The following is an 18,700-nucleotide window of genomic DNA, read 5'->3' on the forward strand; positions in this document are numbered from 1 at the left end:
ACCATATTTCTGGCTCTATGGGAACACTTAAAAGCTCGATAATTTTTATTGAAGCACTTTGATAATGATTAATTATCAAAAGCCATTTACTACATTAACTAAATGCAAATAAACAATAAAATATTGTTTTATACTATATGATAAAATTTGACAAAGGTGGAAAAAATTTAGTAATTTTGTAATGATATTTTAGAACATGGCGTGAAATCTATTTATTCTGCTAAATTTTCTTTTCAGTTTTGTATGTAGTTCTAAAAGTATAATAATTAATTTTGAAAACCAGAATTTCCGGTAAACCGTTAGCATATGAACGGAAAACATACGAAGTGGAAAAATTTAACGGATAAATACGGATAATTTACGAAAAAATTTAAATATTGCTATTTCAGTTTCAATTTTTGTAACCTGAAATATCATTATTATAAAGTACGATAATTTTACCAGAAATTTTTTTCTCTGGGTAAGATTATTTTTTACATTATATATGTTGAGATACGATTAAGAATGTTTTCTTTTTTTATCTTCTAAAAACCAGGGGTGCAATTTGCACAAGTTTACAATAAATTGAGGTATATTTTCATAAGTTTAGTTTCAAATAGCATATAAATTAAGGTATGATTTTCTAAGTTTATTTCCATAAATTATATAAGCTGGGGTGTAAACTCATTAGTTGGTTTAATAAATTAATTAGATCTATATAAAGCTTCTTTCATCCAATAAAAAAGCAATTATAAAATTAGTAGAATATACGCTTATAAGTTTGCTTTCATATATTGTACAATTGCGGGTTTATTATTATACGTATAATTTTATAATTTTACTATAATATAATTGCATAAATTTACTTTTATATAGTGACTTAATAGAGGCATAGAATTTGATTAACTTTACATGGTATTAATTGAAGTAATTGACGGTTACATGCATGTGTTTAGTATCATACATTGTTTAAGTTTTAGTATCATACATTGTTTAGTATCATACATTGTTTAAGTTAAGTTCATACATTGTTTACTTCTGTGATTTCTTCTATGGTATAAGTTTGAGTGCAACTATGTAATTTTAGGAATCTTTGTGAAAGTTTTTTGTCATACAGTGAGATAATTGCTTAAGTTTACTTACAAAAATTAGATACAACGAAGTATAATTGTATAAATCTGTTAATTTGTAAATAAATACATGCGTTCTCTTTCCAAAATTTTCCAATTTTGATAATAGCAGTAAATATTTACTCCTACACATTGCATAGTACTCGGTAAAGATTAATGTAATAAAAAAATAAAAATAATTAAATTAAAATAATTCAATTCAGCACAGTATCAGTGAGTATTTTTAAGGCAAATGCAATGAAAATTGGTTTAATAATTGTGTCAACACAAAAAAAAAAAAAATATAAATGAAAAATAAATATAAATAAATATAAATAAATAAAAATAAAATAAGACGTTAAAAAATACAAATCTAAGTAAATACTTTTTTTCAAAAGCTTTTCGCAATTTTTTAAAAACAAATTAAACATCAATATAAATAAAGAAAAAATTTTTTTGCAAAATGTTTTCATTAATCATTATAGCACCAATTCCTGTTGAAGTTTAAGTGATTCTTGAAGAAAAAGCATTGTCATTCAAATAAAGCTAGAATTAAGACAAGGGAATTGACAGGTGTTAACTCTGAAACACAATATACTATAATTATTGCCACTGACAAAATTAAGGGAGGTATCAACTCATGTGGAAAGTTTTGGCACGAGACTTCTTTTTTAATGAATTCAGATTGTTTTCAACATCATTATTCAACAATACATGAATTAATCATAAAATAAATAACTGAAAAAGGAGGATTAACTTTCATTTTTTGGCCATTAGCTGCAACAATCACCTGTTGTTTACTAACAGTAAGCTGTTATTTTGTTACATTAAAAGGGGACACCATTATCAATTGTATAGAACTGAATTTATTAAGTTCAGATTGAAAAGTTTGAATCATATTGTTTATTATATGAAAAAAGATTAGTTGTATCAAAGTAATTTGTTTAATAAAATTAGGAAAGCTTTTATGAACATTACTTTTAGAATGTTTATAAAAGCTTTCCTAATTTTAATTAACAGTGAAAATATGTCTAAAGTGATTTTAAAAATATTTCAGCCTTTCGGACCCTAGGAAATATTTTAATGTATGAAATATTTTAATGGAACCTTGCTAAAAGGAATAGTTTAAAAATGTTTCATACTAAATAATTGCAAGCTGTGCTTAAAATGAATGTTCTCATTTTGCTTAACTATAGCCAGGTGTCTATTAGCAAAATTTTTAAGTTGTTTGGTTATTGACAGATGGAAATATTTCATATTGAAAATACTTATGCTATATAGTGCAATGTATGTAACCATATCATTGATTTTTTATCTGCTCAATTCATAATTCAGGGCCGAAGGTGTTAACAGTGCCGTTCCTGGCGGGTATGCAGCGAATGCCCCGCACGCAGGAGCCCAATTTAAGGGGCGCCAAATTCAACTATTCGAAAAAAATCAAATTATAGCAAATTATTAAAAATCAAATTATAGCAAAGCTGTAAACTTTGATTACAGGAAGAAACAGTAAACTAATATAAGAAGTAACTTCTACACTTTGCTTCTACACTGGAATTTATGACCTATATTGTACGTTAATAGTCTATTTTATTTGATGTCGAAAATAAATTTTTTGTCATATTTTTTCGTTGTTTTATTTTATTACGCCCATTTTCATTATCAAACACTTACACTAAAGTGACTTTAGTCTTTAAGGAAACTATTCAGTTTAAACCTCAAACTAAAAATGATTATGAAAATTGGCCTTATCATCAAAATTTAAGCATAGTATATAGGGGCGCACAAAATTATTCTTGCACGCAGGCGTTCGCCACCCCAGGAACGACACTGGGTGTTAAGGAAGTCCTTATCATGTGGAAAAAATTTACATGAATATAGTAGGTTTGTGAGTATAACAATAATAAGAATAGTGTGTTTATTTGGACGAAAAAAGGTATTTAATTTACAGTTTTAAAGTGTTTTTATTTTAACTTTATGAGCTGAGAAAGAAAAGCATTGTCAAAACTACTAGAACATGGTAAAATTTACAGTATTTCTGGCTCTGTGCAAGGACACCAAAAAGTTCGTTATTTTTCTTCATAAAACAAACTAAAGCATTTATTTCAATTTCATTTGAAATTCGAATGTTATTTGGAGAAAACAGAAGAAAAACATTTATAAATGAGCTTAATGTTTATTAACATTCAATAAAGATTTATTAGCTGATTATTGTCAGAAATTTTCGGTTAAGTTACCAAATAAGTTTTGTCTCGTGATCATTAGTTTTAATTTCCATATTCAGGTCATTGCTTAATTCTGTTAAAATTAGTGTTTTATTCGTAGAAACATCGCCTTTAGCGAAATGATTTAATCGTGATTGTTTAATAAATTTGTGAGCTGAATGGTTGCAATCAATATTATGAATTTACTTAAGTAATTAAATATTGAAAACCTGTACATATGCATTTATACAATTAACTTTTTTTAAATTAAATAATTTGCTTAGTTTCTTTCTTTAGCAATGCCGATCTATAATTATAATTGAATTAAAATTTAAAAAATAACCTGAGTGATCTTTACTAGCTTGTAGCTCTCATTAATCAAAGACGCAGTTTTTAATATTTAATTGGTTTTTTTTTTCGTTAAATCAATTTAACTTAATTAGGGAGCTTTCGCACTTTTACGTAAGCTTCTGTACGTTCCCGTACGTAAGATTTGAAGCAGCTTGCTCGCTTTTATTTTAGATGCTATGTATCTTTACGTTACGTTATGTTACAAAGACAAAGCTACAAGCACGCTGTTTATAGCTGTTAAATGTTATTTTCTGTTTAAACCTACTTTTGAACTTAAAACATGGACATGGAATGCAAATTTGAAGAAATATATTGATGACATTTAGAAATGAATCGTGTGATATCACAACAATTAGTTGAACGAAGAGCAACTGAGCAAGTAAATGTTTGTTTTGATTTCATATTCTAAGTTAAAACGACGACTTGTGGATTTTTGCGAAAATTTTTATTTTCACTTACGTAAGTATGATATTTTTTCGCGTGTGCATGCGCATTTCACCAGAATTGACGCATGCACATTAAGAGTGCTATAATGACAGATTGAAATTGAATAATTAAGTACGTCAACCTGGTGATTCAACCTGTTTTATTGCCATTCATGAGCAGCATTCAAGGAGGTATTTTCCAACAGAATAATATCCAATCACAGAATGTCGAATTGTTGCCTTGGCCTGCTAGATCACCAGATCGTTCACCAATCGAGCACGTAAAGGACATCATTGGACTACAACTTTAGCGTCACCTACAAGCAGCATTAACTATCCCTGTACTGACAGATCAAGAGCAACAGGCATGGCTCCATACCACAAAATTGCATACGGCATCTGTATAACACAATGCGTGCCCTAGATAGATTGATAGATTCACCATTAGTAGATTATGCATGTTTACATTTGCTGTTATCGTAAAATAAAATTTTATAAATATTTTACAACAGCATTAACACTAAAAACGCAAGCAATGTAAAAATCATATCCTAGCAGAAATTCCTTCTTTTTGATTCTCTCATACCTAGCAAAAATTATTTTATTTTTCTGTTAATAAATTATGATTTTATTCTGCACCCTAGACCGCAACTATTTAAAGAAACGTTCTAATTCGTTGTTTAAATATCTAGATTATTTTATTTATTTTTTTATTTACCTATTGACTCATCACACATTCAAAAGTGAGCATAATTTGGTTATAATTTGATATAATAGGTTATAATTTGGGATAGGTTGTAATTGTGGATATAATAGGTAATAATTTTGGATAGGTTATAATTGTGGATACAATAGGTTATAATTTGGGATAGGTTATAATTGTAGATATAATAGGTTATAATTTGGGATAGGTTATAATTGTGGATATAATAGGTTACAATTTGAACTTCATTTGAACAATTAAAATTAAAATTGATTTTAAATGTATTAAATACCGTTATCATTTGATGTAGTCAGTTATTTGTGCTACAATTTTTAATTCGAAAGGAGTTGTTTTTAAGTCAAATAATTAACACAGCATTTATTATTTTGCTTCAACCTTAAATATTTTAAATTTTTAAGCATGGAAATTAACATACAAAACGCTTTAAAAAAATAAAAATCAAGCTCAGGTGTGACCTCCATATGGCGCAAATCTAGACGTTCAAATTCTCTCTTAACTTAGCTAGATTTAAAAATGCAAAAAAAACTAAATACAAAGCACTTTTTTATCGCTTTATTCTATTTTTCCCCCTCTTCTAATCTACGTTAGTAAAATTCGTCTGCATTAAACAACAAGATAACATTGAGTTAAATAAAATAAAAAGTACTTCAAGCTCTAACAAAGTTAAAATGCAAATTATAATCCCGTAGTCTGTTTGCAACTGAAAAACATTCGTGACCTTGCCATAAAAAATTGCGTGGTATGTTAATAGTGCTGCTTAGAATATCTTTTAATTAAATGTATTTATATTTAACTACATTTAACAAGAAGATAAAAAAAAATATTTGTTTCGTTGGAAAGGCATTTTAAAGTATATAAATACAAAGTTGAAACTTTGTACTGATACAGATTTTTATTTATTTATATATAATGAATTTTTATACGTCGTAAGCTATTTGGTAAATACACTGTAAATAATAAATGTAAATTCTACAGAAAAAAACATCTTTTGTGGTAGAAAAGAAACTGTTTCAAGATAAATACAGACTTTCTTTTAATCGAAACTCACGCGCTTCAAAAAATTTCCGTTTGACTGTAAAGACTTTCTCAGTATATCTGAAGGTTTAAAGCTGTTTCTTCACAAAACCCCTCTGCCACGCACCCGGCTTGTACCAACCAGGGTGTTGACGTAAAATATCCTAAGTAGTAGAGTCCCCTTGCGGTCGGGCTAACCATGGGTGGTTTTCGTGGTTTTCCCCTTCATTTAACGCAAATGCAGGTAAGTTTCATAAAAAAAGTCCTCCACGAAGGTAAATTTCTCCCAATACTTGATCCAGGAGTTCCTTTGTCTTCTGTATTAGGTTAAAAATTACGAGGCTACGGAGTTGAACATTAGTAGTTGTAAACCCAAAATTGGGTCAGCTGTTCAACGACTGTTGTAAAATAAAATAAAATTAGCCTAAAAGGGAACCGTGATGACTCAGAGTGTAGAACTTTAGCCTCCCAATGGGGCGCTCCAGGTTTGAATCCCAGTGATGTCTGGTCGAAGGTTTAAAGCTGTTTCTTCACAACCTCCCGGCACACACCTGGCTTGCACCAATCACAATTGCTGAGGCAAAATATCCTCAGTCGTAGACAGATCATGGTTTAGAATTTTTTTGCCAATGGGCTAACCATGGGAGGTTTTTGTGGTTTCATTGCCATATAACGCAAATGCTGGTTAGTTCTAGTTAAAAGTCATCTATGAAGGTAATTTTGTCCCAAAGCTAGAAGTACCCTAGTCATCTGGGTTAGATTCAAAATTACAAGGCTACGAGTTGAGCATTGATAGTTCGTAATGGGTCAGCAGTTCAACACCGGTTAGAAAATAAAATTAACCTAAAGGCATGTCGACTGTCTGCAAAAGGTCTAAATATTCAGATGGCTTAAAAAATTAGCTCATCTCATTATAAAAATATGGTTGTTGCGAGCAAAAAGCAAATTACTCAATTAGCTCGCAACATATAATGAGTAAAGAAAAAAAAAATTAGGAACTAGAATAGTTTGTAGGAACAATAATATACCAGATTTGAAACATTTTTATGGATTTTAGAACAATAAAAAAATGTGGATCATCTTTTTAATTACCTTATAAGGTCCAACAAAGGATAGGGTATATTTAGTGCAGTGGTCGGAATACAGATTGGCGCGCTACGAGTAGCGAAACTACTGTAGTCGCTACTTTTTTCCGTAGTTTGTAGTGTAGTGTGCTACTTTTTGAAAGATGTAGTGAGTAGTGCGATACACACTTCAAAGATAAAGAGCAACGCCTTACTCCGCTCATTATACTTAATGCACCAGCTCACTTCGATGGCACAGACATCGCTAATATTCTCCAAAGAAACTGTGACACACCCAGCAACAATAACGTAATAAAATACGTCAAATCCATACCTCATAAAAGAGCTACAGACAAGCACCACATCATAGTCAACGTCTCCCATAGACTCGCAACTAATCTCCTTTCGGCTAGATTCATCTTCATAGGACTGAATAAGTGCATAGTTAAGAAAAGATTAATCCTCAGGAGATGTTCATGGTGTCAAGGTCTTGACCACCAGACTCATCAATGTCAACAGGAATTTGCAACATGCGTGACCTGTGGTAGCCAACATCACTCCAGCGAATGCAATTCAAACACCCATCACTGCATCAACTGCTGGCACTCTAATACGTACTTTGGTACTTCACACAATCCCCATCACCCAGCTTATGCTGCAGATTGCCCAAGCTACAAGACTGCACTCTCCGCACTTCGATCAAATTTTAATCCACATTAACTTATCCTCCTGTGCGATTTTTGCACACAGAGATCTGTATCGATTCAAAATTCTACGCCTCCACCCCGGCAGTTTCAGTGACTCCTACATTCTTATAGTCAGTGACTACTTCAAAACTTTAATTTATTCTTCTTGAATTCACAAACTTTCAGTTGAACTCACAATTCTCCATGAGAAATGCTCAAAACTTTCTTATTCACAAACTCTAGTTGAATTGATTCCCTTAAAGAGAAACTCTAAAAACTCCTTTTCTTTTCTTCTACGAGATTCAATTACCTTTTTTTTCCAAGTATTTCAAAATTCCTATTTTACAGCCTCTTAGAGAGCGCTTCATACCATGCATGTAGCAACTCTGATCTTCTCATCTTTCAATGTTACTTATCCATTAAGTTTTTAATTACTGTCATCTATTGTAACTTTCTTCAAAATTTTGTTTTTCATTTACACTTTCTTTATTTTTATTTATTAATTTTTTTTTTTTTTTTTTTAAACTAGTGTGATGCACCTATGTATTATGTGAGCTAGACCTGTGGCCAGACGTGGACTATACGGTTAAGGGTTTTGCAAACCTAGGTACGTGTCCACGTCTGGAAGAAAAGAAAAAAAAAAAAAGTAGTGCGATACAAAAAAACACCAGTTTGTAGCGATTCCTGGCAACTACTTTTTACGTCAGTTAAATAAAGAAGCAAAGTACAAACGCAAAACAATTTTCGAATCTGATTAGTGCAAATCCTTCGCGGGCCCGTCATCGTATGCAATTAGAATGCCTCTCTGACCTAGCCTTGATAATATCTACTTCTGATGGTCTGAAATTCGGTGCAAAATCGGTCAAATTGATCCTGAGAAAACTAGTTTTGAATACCATAAACCGGGGCGAGTCTACCCATTTTTACAGTTTGTCAACTTTCAAGTGGTCAAACTTTTGTAAATATTAAAGAAAAAAGACTTTTAATAGGTGTTTCGGAATTGCTATTTATCCCTCTTTAAAGCTGTGAAATTGATTTTAGAAAATATTAACAGTTACGCTGTTACTGTATAGTTTTATAGAACTGCTGACAAATTTCTCGTATGGGGCGAGTCTACCCATTCTACTAAAATGAATGTTAACATTGTAAATAATCAAATTGTACTATTAAATTGTTATTTTAGTTACTATATAGTATATTTATGAAGTAAAATTCATAACTTTATTATATATTCCATTTTTTTATTCATAAAATAACACAAATTGAGTATTTGATCGATTATCACATTTTGATCACAGTTTTGTTGTTATAATCATTAACATTATAAAATAACATTTCTTTCTGATTATTGTTGATGAAAATAAATTTAAATTAATATTGTTATTGTTTGGCTTTTATCCTTTGGATAGCTTTTTCCATCTCAGGTGGCAATTTTTTGTAACATTATTGTTTATTTTTATTTTTTATATTTATTGCTTTTATGCATTAGTTTTGTTGTGATATTTTTACTTTACATTAAATTAAAATAAAAAGTTATAACAATAATTACATAAACAATTCTAAAAAAAATAATAACAATAGTATAAAAAATTTGCATTTTTACTAAACTATTTTATTTACAACAGGTCAAATATTTAGCATATTCTTATTCGTATTTTGTAATTAAATAAATTAACATTTAAATCTTAGATTCCTCGAACCATCCACCTTTTGCATTTATTATAGCCTTACATATGCGTGGCTTTCGTTCTAACCATCCATTAATCACTTCAAATGATATAGAGTTCTATTCCTGTTGTAAAATGTTCCATAACTGATTTCGATTCGAAATATCAGAGCATCGTTTGCAAGAACAAGCAAATTTTCGATGAAATGTGACATCCCTGAGATATTGTTTTAATTATATTCATAATAAATTCTTTGTAATAACAATAATTACAATAATGAATAAGAATATTTGTTTTCTAATCAATATTAATTATTTGAAAATATAGAAAGCATTAAAATTAAAAAGTTCTTTGGTAGAAGATGTATAGACCAAAAGACCGCATGTGTGGAATGCTCAAAAATCGAGAAAAATACGCTTGTTTTTCAAAATTCTATAACTTCGTAAAAAAAAAATCAAATCGATCTGAAATTTTGAGGGCATACATAGAACGGCTCAAATAACTATTTTCTATTAACAGAAAGTAAAAAAAAAATTTTTGCAAGTTTGGCAAGTGTTTAAACTTAACAACTTTTTTCACCATAAAAACAACCCATGATGAAAAGCTAGATTCAGTTCGCAAAAAGCAAAGTATTGCAATTTGATCATATGTAACTAACAGTAGAGGGTTCACTTTAGAACATACCAAATTTTCCTGCAATTCGAATGATTTTTCGCAGTTCGATGAACATGTTAACTTAGACCTTTTTTTGTAGATTTCAAAATTTTCGCAAACTTTTGACCGGTAGTCTATATAGTACATTTTTGTGTCTGATTTCATTGCTTAAAATATCTTTTGTATTTAATAAATTTGCATGTTTGCCGTCACTCCCTCTAACCATTGAGATTGAGTCCGTTGAATATTGGTTAAAATTAAGTTCTTCAGTTAAGTTTGGCTTCTAAGAGCAGCGAAGTAGTGACTACATTTCGAAAGTAGTTTGTAGTTGCTACATTTTAAAGAAAGTATTTGTAGCTGAAGTTAACTACAATTGTAATAAAGTAGTTGTAGTTAACTACAAGGAAAATATAGCTTTTCCCACCACCTATCTAGTGCTATGCAGACTAAAGCCAAAAACAACGCTAATGAAGTACAAATGAAGACATACTATAGTTTCAGTCCTATAAAAAAAAAACTTCCTCAATGTCTAAACTCCAAATTAAGGCAGAGAAAGGAAGGAGACAAACACGTACAAAGTAGTTTGACCAATAGGGACAGAGGAACAAGTTTGAACAGGAAAATAAAAATGGAGATGAAAAATGAAAGAAAAAACAGGAGGGAAGGGATTTAGCGGGAACCCCAGGGTGCAACAAATTAAAATAGACTTCAAAATTCCAAATATTGGAAAACCGTGGGATACTAGAAAGATCATTAACTAAATTATTAGAATGTTTCAAAATATATAATGACTCCTAAAAATCATTTTCTTTTAAATACATAATGACTCCCAAAATTCATTTGATTTTTCATTATATATCTTCAAACGTTCTAATAATTTAGTGGATGATCTAGTAATTTTAATATTCCATTGTTTCCCAATAATTGGAAGTCTATTTCAATTTAATCTGTTGCACCCCGATTTCTCGTCAAAGCCTCCTGTTTCTTTATCTCCATTTTTATTTTCTTGCTCAAACATGTTCCTATGGTGCTATAACGATTTTTTTAAAATAAAGAGTGTCAGTGTCTATCAAATTAATTTACAACGATGTACATGTAATATTATAATCAGTTGACGTACAGGAAATTTAAATAATAGCATTTGCATCATAATGCACATTATTTTTTACTATGCATCATACCTTATCTTGTCTAATTTGACTCTTATTATCTTAGTGAAAGCGTATTTCGGCTTTCAGATTTTTTTTGTAAATACATTTATGATAACAGCTATAAATACACCCTTCAAATTAATGTCAGACGTTTTCTCTCATAACAAAATAATCCACAAGGCTGTATAACACACTGATAAGTTATGCACCAAATAATAGAAAGGTCACTAAGTGAAAAATTTTAAATATTATCTCCTGTCTAAATGTCTAGTCTGGTTTTTTATCATTCGCATTTTAAACATGTTAATCAATACTTTGTTGCCAACTGCATGAGAATTTTATCAAAACATTATCTTGTTCGCAATTCTCTTCAGAACGTCTACCGTCTGATAAAAAAAAAATCAAACAGTTTTAGTTACAAAAGGATATTTAGTAACTTTTCTTGGAGAGAGAGAAAGTTTTCATAAGTGCTAAAATCTGAAAGTACGAGTTAAAGACTATCCTCTTGTCATGTTGAAATGTAGTAACGCGTCTACTTAGTAGTAACACTTCTAGACTATTAGAATACGATACTCTTATTCATGCACAGATGTCAGCACCATAAAGCTGCTTAACACAAAAAAGTCTATTATTTCCCATCTCTTACGATAGATGAAACAACCAGATAAAAAAAATTCAACCACATGGTAAGTTTAATAAAACACAGCTCAACACTAACCTAACTCCAATACCCATTACCTAATAAAAATCCTAGGTCCAATGTCCAGTTAAATTTTTTTTTGCGGTTTTGAAACCATGCTAGTTGTAAATGATTAAAAAACCGTTTGGTTTTGTATTCATGTTTTTAACCAAACTAGTTGCAAACGGTTTCAAAACCGAGAAGGTAAAAAATTTTCCTTACCGTAAACTTTACAGTTAATTTGGCATACTGCTGCCGGTTAATTTACCATAATTTTAAAATGAAAACTAAAACAGTGCAGCATAGCGATATACACCGAAGAGCCATTACATTATGACCACCCTGCTAATAACATGTAGGACCACCTTTAGCCCTCAAAACTGCTAGCACCCGCCGTGGCATTGATTCCGCAAGGTTCTGATAGGTATAGTCTGAGGTATCTGGTACCAAGCGCTCACCAACTGGTCTTGCAATTCCCTCACATTGCGAGGGGGTAGCGTGGCAGCACGAATTTGGCTTCCAAGTAGGACCACAAATGCTCTATTGGATTAAGGTCAGGTGAATTTGGGGACCAAGACATGACTTGAAAGTCACTGGAATGTTCCTCGACATTTATGACATGGTGCATTATCCTGTTGGTAAACAACATTCCCCGCAGGAAAAACTGTTGCCATGAATGGGTGAACCTGGTCTGTAACTATGTTCAGACGTCAGGGATTGTTCTATGAGGATTTTGGGTCCTAATGTGCCCCATGAAAACATTGTTCCTGGGCGAGTAACCATGAAAACCTAGGCGAGCCCATTGTTATAGATGGAGGGTGGTCATAATGTAATGGCTCTTTGGTGTATATGTTAAGGCAAAAATGTTGTCCTTTTCTCGCTCCGTGAGAAATGTGTAATTTTTTTTTTCAAATTCTTTAACATGAAAGTGGAATTTCGCTTTTCAATATTTATTATTAAGTAAAAAATTTTTAGAGGAAAATAATTTATCTCTCGCATACGATTTCCGTATAAGTTTGGAAACGAATAGTAATTAAATTATTTTCAGATGTTCTGTTAGAAAAACGCTGAGTAAAAGAAGAAGAAAAGAATATTTCTCCTGGCGTGGCAATGAAATTGATTATTCAAAACCATGGAGTATTTTGCATATTTACCTTTGTGCTTGAGTATGAGGGAACTAAATAAGCTAATCCATCTCTGTTAGTTGCCTAATAAATTGAGATGAATTTTGTTGTTATTTGGTGGTGCCGGTGGGGATTCTTTTCCCTTACGGGTCAATGTTCGAAACCTTTTGTCTACGAATTTGACCCCGACGATACTTTGTTCTTTATAAATCGTCTGTAACGTTCTAATTATACAATAACATAGTTTTTAAATACTTGTATGAAGGCTCGTAAGAACTGTAAATATCATATTATTCCATTCATTTATTATTTTTTTCCTTTAAAAAATATTTTATGTCAATTAACTTTTTTAAACTTCTTTAAATAATTTATCAAGAAATCTTTAAATCTATCGCGATGAGGATTAATTTATCTTTAATATTTGATTTTGTAGTTAAATGCAATGAGTAAAGAAAAAAAATAATGTAAAAAAAGAAGACGCTTGACTGTGAATATCTTTTGATGTTACATCAGTTCGAGAATATCACATTAATAAATTGAATATTAATCAGTGTAAAGTTGTGTTAATTAATTAGAGTTACATAATCATTAGGTTAGTTAATCAGGCGGAAAAAAAATTTTTTTTTCTGAATAAAAATGCCTTTTTTGGTTTTTTAAACCTTAAAATAGATAGGAGATAGCCACAAACCGGATCTAAAAGCTTAGTCAGGATACTAATCGAAAGTTTTGACACCTAAATGTTATTCTTACTTTTTATCGTTTTCAAAATGTTTAAAACTAGTTATGTAACTAAAGAAAAAAAACTGTGACATTTATAAAACTTTCTCTTTAAAGCGTTTTATTACTTTTTCTGTTATTCATTATTTTATATTATTACTTTTTATACTATTACTTTTTTTTATTATAATGAAACGAAATTTAAATTGCAAATATAAAATAACTTTACAGCCTTTTAAATCCCACAATTTATTAAGAAAAATTCTAAATTTTGAACAACTTTAATGGAATTTCTTTTAAAATCAAAACTAAAAAACGTTGCTTGCTAAACTTTTTTTTTCCCACAATTTTTTCCTTCAAATTTTAGATTTTCACTATATTATCTTTCGTACTTTGAGATGATACAATGTACAAAAAATGTGTACTTCACGTTTAAAAACGAGTCGATTATTATTAGATAAAATAATAAAAATAATAAGGAATAAAAATAAAAATATATGCAATTGATTAAACAATGAACAATAATAATTGGGTGCAAAAATAATTTGCTTTACGCAATTAATTCTGAGACAAGACGGAAAGAAATCATAAAAATTAAAAATGAATCTCAGAAAAGAATTTAGTAGCGTTTGCCGTTTTACCGTCTTTTATTAGTAGGTGATTCCTTTTTTTATTAACTTCTTATAAACGGGGTAATTTTTTATATTTTTTCCATATGTTTGTTTAATTTAATTTAAATGTTTTTATTATTTTGGCAAGTGATTAATTTCAGATTGTTTGTTTTTAACTTTGATTTAAAAAAAAAAAAAAAGTAATAAAGATTCCCATCACCTTGGCAACGGCTATTGTGAATATTCCTTTACATAACAAGAGTTTCTTTTCAAGCACATTCTTTTATTAGTAGGTGATTATTTTTTTATTAACTTCTTATAAACGGGGTAATTTTTTATATTTTTTCCACATGTTTGTTTATTTTAATTTTATTTTTTTTATTTTTTTGGCAAGTGATTAATTTTAGATTGCTTGTTTTTAACTTTTATTTTAAAAAAAAAACAAAGTAATAAAGATTCCCATCACCTTGGCAACGGCTATTGTGAATATTCCTTTACGCAAGAAAAATTTCTTTTCAAGTATACATTCTTTTATTAGTAAGTGATTCTTCTTTATTAACTTCTTATAAACGGGGTAATTTTTAAGATTTTTTTCATGTGCTTGTTTTATTTTGTTCTATTTATTTATTTATTTTTAAGGCATGTGATTAATTTTAAGATTGTTCTTGATTTTTATTTTAAAAAAATAATATAGATTCTTATAGAAAGTAATATAGATTCTTATCACCATGGCATCGGCTATTATGAATATTCCTTTACATAACAAGAGAATAAGGAAAGATAGGCGAATGCATCAATCAGCATATTAGATAATCAGTTAACTACATGAATCAGCGAATTAGTGCTTCAGTCAATTTGTATGATAATGAATTTAACAATCAGTTACTCGGCAAATTTGACGATATACAACGGAAGTTAATAAACTTATAATTTGTGATAGGGCAGTATCAACAAGCACTGTTTTCATAGGTCTTATTATTATTAAGAAGAAAAGAAACAAATATCTATATATATATATATATTTTTCTTACACGGCTACAGAAAAAGCCTCATTACAACTCCCCGAATGGCTAGAAAATCGACTAATGATTGCCGCTAAAAATTTTACATGCCATATCTAGCTGAGGTGGCTCAACATATAGCGCTTTCAAAAACGGAAACTGAAATAACCAGAGAGAGCATTCTCACCAAATGTGATCTCTGCCGAAATTCACCCTATCAGCTGCGGCAATCTCATACTATTAAGCTAGGCAGAAGTCTTGTCGTTGTCGATCGATCTCTATTTAAGTATTTTGTCGAAAGCGCTTTTTTTCCCGAATTTATATATTAAGAATTTATTTGACGATTTTTGATTTATATCACGAATTTACTTGTTTTATTATTGTTATTAGTTATTCATTGAAAAATGAGTCTCAGTCGTGCTGTTACGCTTTAAGATTTTATACTATAGCACATTTCTAATAGGTTTAACGAATTACATGTCAGTTATTTGAATTCAAATTTAATTTAATGACTTAGTATTTACTAAAAAGATGTAATTTTTTTTAAACAAAATAGTTGTTATATGGATTTGAATGATTGTTTTGAATTCTTAGAATTTTGTGCATTTGCAATGGACCTAAGTTAGTAGCGAGCGAAGCGAGCTTGGTTTGCGAAGCAAACCATATAAGATTGCGCAGCAATTTTCGGGGGTTGGCGAGTGTTAGCGAGCAGGGGGCGCAGCCCACTAGTATATTATATTAGCGTGAGCATCAATCAAATGCATCTCAACTCAAATGTATCATTTTCTTTTCTCGGAGCAACAATTTCTGTGTTGGTTAAAACGAAATCTTTATCTTGAATAACAATAACTACAATGAGATAGAAAAAAAGAATGGTTAAAACTACCAGATATGGTTAACCTTTCTGTAAGAACACCTAAAAGCTTGGTAGTTTTTATGGAAGTGCTATGGTTATTTATTTTTTACAACAAAATATAGTTTTAAAATATGTAATAAAACTTAGTTAATGTGATAAAACTTGGTAATTTTATCGGTTAAATTTACTTTTCAGTTGTCTATTACTTATTGAATGTGTGGTAATAAGAATTTTAATTTTGAAAACCAGAATACCCGGTAAATTGATACCATATGAACGGAAAAAATACCATTAAATACCATATATTTTGTTCTTATTAACTAGAATTATTGGGGTTTTTTTTATTATTGAATCATTACCAGGCAGTGCGGTAATTTTAGAAGATTTATTTTCTCTGTGAAACTTCAATATATAAATACTCTTAATTAAAGAAACTGATCCTGCAAATATGTATTTCTCTACTTCTAATAAATTATATTAAACTGAACAAAAAAATCCCCTTTTTACACTTTAATAGTTTAATTAGAAATTGAATGCATAGAACAATATGTTTCATTATTTCATTTAATTATTCATTTGGCTATTCTATTGAATCAATTATGCATTGTAAAAAGTAAGTAGGAGAATTTACCAATAAAATCATATCCTTATTAGATAACGATGTCATTCAACAGCTATTATTAATAAACTTGTTTTGCATAAGTTCATTTCTTAGATACATAATTTTTCTAGTTAGTAATTATTTCTATTATAAAATATTGTTATCCTATAAACTATTGAATATAGAAATTTATACTTATTTTATATTATTTTACCAGGAATATTCTTACACGAATTCATAGCTTCGCGGCTCCTTATTTACCCTCTTGTCTTTCGCGGTATGGCCCTTAACTCAGGCACTGAGAAACAAATTGTAGTCGACACTTCCAGAATAGGACAAAATTTACCGTATCTCTGGCTCTATCAGAACATAAAAAAGCACGATAATTTTTACCGGAGTCATGGTGGCTCAGAAGATAGAGCGTTTGTCTTCCATTAAGGTGTCCCGGTTTCGATTTCCTGCAATGATTAGTCAATATTAATTCCGCACCCGTTTCGCACCAACCACAGTGCTGACGTAAAATATACTCAGTTGCAGACGGATTATGGGTTAGAGTCCTCTTGCCGCCAGGCTAATCGTAACTTCGTGGCTTCCCCCACCATGTAACGCAAATGTGGGTTAGTCCCGCGAAGTCATCCATGAAAAATCATACACGAAGGCAAATTTCTCCCATACTTGATCCAGGAGTTCCTTTGTCTTCTGGATAAGGTTCAAAATTACAAGGCTGCGAAGTTGAACATTAATAGTAAGCATTATAATAAAATAAAATAGGATAATTTTAACCGAATGGTTTAGTTTTCTTTCAGTAAAATTAGCATTAAACGATGTTTTTTTATCATGCCGTTTTGTAATAAATGTGGTAGAATTTCGGTATTCTTAACATGATACATTAGATCATGACATAAAAACCATTTACTAGATAAAATTTACTTTTCAGTTTTATATTTTTTAATAAATGTAGGATAATAAGAACTATAATTTTGAAGACCAGAATTTCTAGTAAGACTTTACCGTAAGAACAGAAAAAATTGTCAAATTAATGGTTTATACACCGTAAAGTTTTGTTTTCCTTACCAGAATTCTGTTTTTCTTTATACCAGAAAAACAGAACCTATTTTCTTTTATACCAGAAAAATCATAACTATAAGTTCGGTAATTTTTCCAGAATCTTTTTTTTTTCGTGTGGCATCTTAACACATTGCATGCGGGCAACTTTTCCAAAAGTATAATTCCGCTGTTGTAAATAAAAATCTTAAGAAGTGGTGGGTAAAAATGTATCACATCTATCCCAAATCTCGTCATAACAACAACTTAAATTTTAAAAAAAAAATTTACAATGTGCAATTTTTTTTCATTTTTGATTTTCATTTTCATTTTACAATGTGCAATTTTTCTCATTTTCCTTGTATATATTATACACAATATATTAAGAGGAAACACAATCACTGCGCGCTCTTTTGTAAGCTATATCGGGCTAATTATACTAGTTTTAACTGCTAGAAAAACTTAGAAAAAAGAAAGAAACAGGTGAACTTACTTAAATAATGCTGTAGTAAATTAAATAGTTTAGTATAGTTGGAATTCCTTAAATATCCCATAGATTACGCATTGAGTAGTCACCATTTTTAAAAGACGAAAATACGAAATAAAATTCATTGTATTTTCCCAGTTTGTAAAGAAACAAATCAAAATTCACTGCATTTTCCCTGTTATTTTAGGTGATTTTAAAATTCCCTATGCTTTCCAGGTTTTCCCGATACTCCCGGTGAAATTTCCCTATTCCCTATTCTCCCCTGAATAAGAACCGCAAAAAGTGGAACCAATCTCTACAAACTATCGACTAATGCTTACAAATTATAGGTATTATTTAGATAGTAAAAACTAATTATTAATGAAGCAATAAAATGAAATGAAAACGAATTATAAGTATTGTGTAGAATTAAAATTGAGGATTCAAAGTTACTCCTTTTCCTTTGTTTATGAAGTTACAGGACTACAAAGGGAAGTTACATCTAGCCAAACAAAGCAATTTTCCTTCTTCGCCAAGACAGACAATCAAAAGTGGTTTTTTCCTTTAGCTCATAAT

General features: G+C 30.0%; 1 long non-coding RNA gene across 2 annotated transcripts in view; it reads right to left on the bottom strand.

Moving 5' to 3' along the window:
- The window catches only part of LOC139426800 (uncharacterized), a 47,007-nt gene that overhangs the window by 5,153 nt on the left and 23,154 nt on the right, over positions 1-18,700 (bottom strand). Inside the window, exon 2 of one of the 2 annotated variants that reach the window (XR_015429228.1) lies at positions 4,222-4,485. This is a non-coding gene — a long non-coding RNA (uncharacterized LOC139426800). Of the gene's footprint in view, positions 1-4,208; positions 4,486-18,700 lie in introns of both variants that reach the window. The other variant, XR_015429227.1, reaches the window with a different exon arrangement.

Source organism: Parasteatoda tepidariorum, chromosome 9 (genome assembly GCF_982258835.1).
Source record: "Parasteatoda tepidariorum strain Cologne lab strain chromosome 9, Ptep-v5.0, whole genome shotgun sequence".
NCBI lineage: Eukaryota > Metazoa > Arthropoda > Arachnida > Araneae > Theridiidae > Parasteatoda > Parasteatoda tepidariorum.